Source organism: Sturnira hondurensis, unplaced genomic scaffold (genome assembly GCF_014824575.4).
Source record: "Sturnira hondurensis isolate 20B ecotype Veracruz unplaced genomic scaffold, ASM1482457v3 Scaffold0004136, whole genome shotgun sequence".
In the NCBI taxonomy this organism is placed as follows: domain Eukaryota; kingdom Metazoa; phylum Chordata; class Mammalia; order Chiroptera; family Phyllostomidae; genus Sturnira; species Sturnira hondurensis.
Genome location: NW_028076767.1, coordinates 17093551 through 17097963, shown reverse-complemented (window position 1 = coordinate 17097963; position 4413 = coordinate 17093551). Strand labels below are relative to the sequence as shown.

The window sequence follows — 4413 nt, the reverse complement described above, 5'->3', positions numbered from 1 at the left end:
TTAAATAGAATCACTCTGTGCCTTAAAGTCTATAATATTACAATATTCTTGTTGATAAAAGTATGCATTGCTGCATAGTACTGGATTAAATGAGCAACCAAAATTGATAAATCATTGATAAAATAGCATCAAAATATTGCAATTTTTAATTTAAAATCAAGAATAGCAGTGCTCTCAGGTGGAATCTTCACACAGTTGGTGTCACAATCCCCAAGACCAGCCTCCTATTCTCAGTCATGGCTTGTGGTCTGATCACCTGCAACCTGAATCTCAAACCTGGGGAGTGCCTCAGACTGCACAATGAGGTGGGCCCTAATGCCAGGGGCTTCATGCTGCCCCTGGGTAAAGATGGCAACAACCTGTGACTGCATGTCAACCCTTGCTTCAGTCTCCATGGGGACACCAACACCTTTATGTGTAACAGCAAGGATGTTGTGGTCTGGGGAAGTGAGCAGCTGGAGTCTGACCTCCCCTTCCGTCCTGGAAGCATCATGGAGGTATGTATCTCCTTCAGCCACACAGACCTGACATTCAAGCTGCCAAATGGATACACGTTCAAGTTCCACATGCACCTCAACCTGGAAGCCATCAACTAATTTGCAGCAGAAGAAAACTTCAAGATCAAGTGCATGGCCTTTTAGTGAGGCCAGCCAAGCCATGGACCCTAATAAAGGCATCTGCCTCTGTTTCCACTGAAAGAAAAAGAATAACCACAATTTGGAAATCACAAATCAACAGTGATGAACTAATAAAAGTTCTGAAATTATTGAGACTTACAACTAACAAATATTACTTAGGAAAGAAAGAATTCTAAGAATATAATATATAATAATAATAATAATAATATGATAGATTTTATTATATAAATTTCAGTAACCTTTATTGCTCATTTTATAATCAATCCTTTGCCTTCATAAAAATTTTATTTTAAGGTTCTTACATGTGCTAGGCACTATACTAGGTGCTAAGAATATAATAATAGGAAAAATAGCAAAAATAAATAATAGTGCCATCCTTGCACAAACCCTGAGGAAACATATCAATGGTCAATTAATTACAAATAAACATAAAATAGAAACTATGGAATGATATATATGCTTTATGTATATATGTGTATATACATGTGTGTACATGCCAATACACACACAAAGACTTTGGCTTAATCACATGCTCAGAAGTGGTCTTGTGAGGAAATGACTCTTGAGCTAAGATCTGAAAGATAAATATGAGCTAATTAGAAGAAGATAGTTACATTCATTTGGAACATCAGGGAGAATATATACAATGCCTGTTGTGGGGGCGAGCTTGGGGAACACTTGGAGTCAACAAAGGCTTGTGTAGCTGGACTAGGCAGTGAGGAGAACAGCACAGTGGGTGGTAAGAAAAAAACTGGGTTAAGAAAAGAATATGCAAGACCCTGTAGGCCTTTTAAAAGATTAACATCGAACAAAATGGGGTGTTTCACTATACTGTTTAGTTTACAAGATACACTGAAGAGATTGTGAGTAAACCAGAAGAAAAATTAAAGTATACTTGGTATCTTCCCTTTTAGGGGAAGTACATTTTTATATATGAGATGGTTGCAGTATGCTATATGGTAGAGTTGATACTGTCTAAATGTGTATAATTTGAATGGTGTGAACTGTTCTAGATAAGGTCATGATACTCACCAGAATAATATGGGGTTGGGCAAAAAGTCCATTAGGTTTTTCCAAGAAATTGACACATTTTTTCATTTCCATCAATAATTTTATTGACTTGGATATTTTGAGTATGTCAGCTATCTCCTGCTATTGGCTTCTAGTGGATAGAGGACCGGGTGCTGCTAAACATCTCCCAATGCATAAGACAACAAAGACTTCTTTGACCAAAATGTCAGTAGTGCCAAGAAACTTCACAAATCACTTTTAACATGTTCTATCAGTCACAGCACCTTCTCCATACACTGAACAAATCTTCTTTGGCATCTCAGTTGCTTTTTCACCTTTCTTGAAATAATAAAGTATAATACACCAAAAAGTTGTCTAAGTAGTGCTTAGACAACCAAACACTACTAGGGCTGTGATACAGAGAAAACTAAACAAACATTTTGGCCAGCCCAATATATAACCTTCAGGACCATATGAATATAATACATCTTATATTTTAAATATACATTGTTAGTATCATGAACATGTGATAAAAGGTATTCAACATTATCTCTCCTTCCTAAACAAATATTTCCTAGTACCTCAAGTACAAAGTGCCTAAAATATTCATTTTTCAGAGACCTTTGCAAGCAATTTTTGTTTTAAATTTTGTAAAACAGAGGCACTCTTATGAAACATGAAAGATTGAAGAGGAAGAGAAGTATTATTCACCGCTATAAGAAATTGTGAAATGTGTGTCTTAGACCATGAGCAAGTCCTTGAATACAAACATCTTGTTTTGCAGTTGATCCAAAAACATGGGAAAAGGGTGAAGAAATAAAACAGGGAATGGAAGAAAGCCAATTAAAGGAAACTGAGAAGTGGGTTACAACTGTAGTCAACTGGGGCTAAAGCCTGCCAAAAAACCCTCTGGGGGGCTACATAGAACATAATTCAGAAGTGTCCTACTTAAGGCAAGGAACTTATTGATGCTCTGTGGTTGCAGGTGGCTCCCAAGGCATTTACTTCCTGGCACTTATGGCTTGGCCCACATGCAGCATGCCCCTACAGCCAGATGAAGCCCTCACACCGAGAGGCACGGCTTCTGAGTGTACAAAAATCAATCCTATAAAGTTTCAAGGGATGCTCTTGATGAGGCAAAACTCTACAATGATAGCAGAGCTCTCATTGACCTGCTTCAGCACTGCAAAAAGTGGAAATCGTTGGCATCAGGTTCCCTATGATTCTTGCATTTATGAATTTTCTAAGTACCAAAAACACTTCCTTCTCCCAGACTTCCAACAGTGTTGTATCTAATTTTCTGTGTCAAATACCTTCCACCTAAAAATTTCTGTTTTCTTAACCACACTAGCTGATATGAATAAGGTAGAAATAAAGACATGGAGACACTCAAGAAATATGTAATATCTAGTAAAATTTGCCTTAGTCAATAATTGGATGGAATGGGATATAAAAAAAGGGAAAATCTAGCAACTAAAGAAAATGTATATAAAGTAAAATGTTTCAAGTTGTTCAATAATTTTTTTTCATATGTCTTGAGTTGATAAGACTCCAGGACACCTAGACAGGCATGGTATTTAGGAGGCAGTTTGACAAATGTATGAGTCTGCATTTCAGAAGAAATGTTTGGGCTGAAGATACAGATTTAGAAGTCATATGAGATCCAGCAATATTTGAAACTGGATGAGTTTTTCCATTAAAACTATTTAAAATGAAAGTAGACACAATCAGTAAAAGTACAAGAGGGGAGAAGCTGAAGAGAAAATTGAGAAACAATCAATAAAAAACAGAAAGGAATGATGTCAATGAAGCCAAGGGAGGGAAATTCAAGATTGAGCAGACTATGTAGATGAAGCACTCCCCTCCTCCCAACACCAAACTGGAGTTACAACTAAAATATAAAACAATTAACCTGAATAACTAACTAAAGACAGCATGAATAGAAATCTTATAACAAAAGATTTAAAGAAGCCACCTTGAGATTTGTAGGAAGGGCAAAGATGAGAAAAGTGAGGACCTCACTTTCATGGGTGGTGGCTGAGATTCCAGAGGGATATCTCAGAGACAAATATTCCCCCTTAGAAGCATGAGGTCTCGACCCCACATTGGACTCCCCAGCCGAGGGCACCAGAGCTGAGAAGCTGTGCCCAGATAACATCTGGCTTTAAAAAGGGCTTGTGTGTCTGCTAGAGACACAGCCACCCTCCTAAAAACTCAACTGACAACATCTTCACAGTCACTCACCCTGGGCTTCAAAGAAAAGAGGATAGAGGAGACTAAGGTCTGCGAGGTGATACTGGTTTGTGGCTCTGGGGAGAGATCTAAGGGGACAGCTGCTGGGCCCCTGTACTGATTCACCCTCCTACACTGCAGACACCAGCTTTCTTGGGTGAAGGACTGCCCTCCATGCAGCATCAGCCTGAGGAGGTGCTATAGCCATACCCTCTGGACTTCCTGTCACCCCACCCTGCAGAGATCACATCTTGCTGAGGAGTTAGTTAGCTGCCTAGGCCAGGGGGGAGAGGTCTGGGCAGACTCAGAGGGTATCAAAGAATAAGCAGCTTGGTTCTGGGGTTGGAGTCATTTTCCCCACTTTCCAGTGAACCCGACTAGCACTTACCCATCATGGGAGCTCCTCTAGCCCCACCCTTTGGGCTCAAGTTGTCCCCACGACATTGACCCCTAGTGGCCTCCCCTACTTTCCCTCAAATCTGACCAGCCTCCCCATCAGGGAGCCCCATCTTCCCAAATCATGGTGGGCCCA

General features: G+C 39.6%; 1 pseudogene; it reads left to right on the top strand.

The window, feature by feature from the left end:
* Nucleotides 1-236: 236 nt before the first annotated feature.
* On the top strand, nt 237-641 carry LOC118985887 (galectin-1-like; annotated as a pseudogene).
* The last annotated feature ends 3772 nt before the right edge of the window (nt 642-4413 follow it).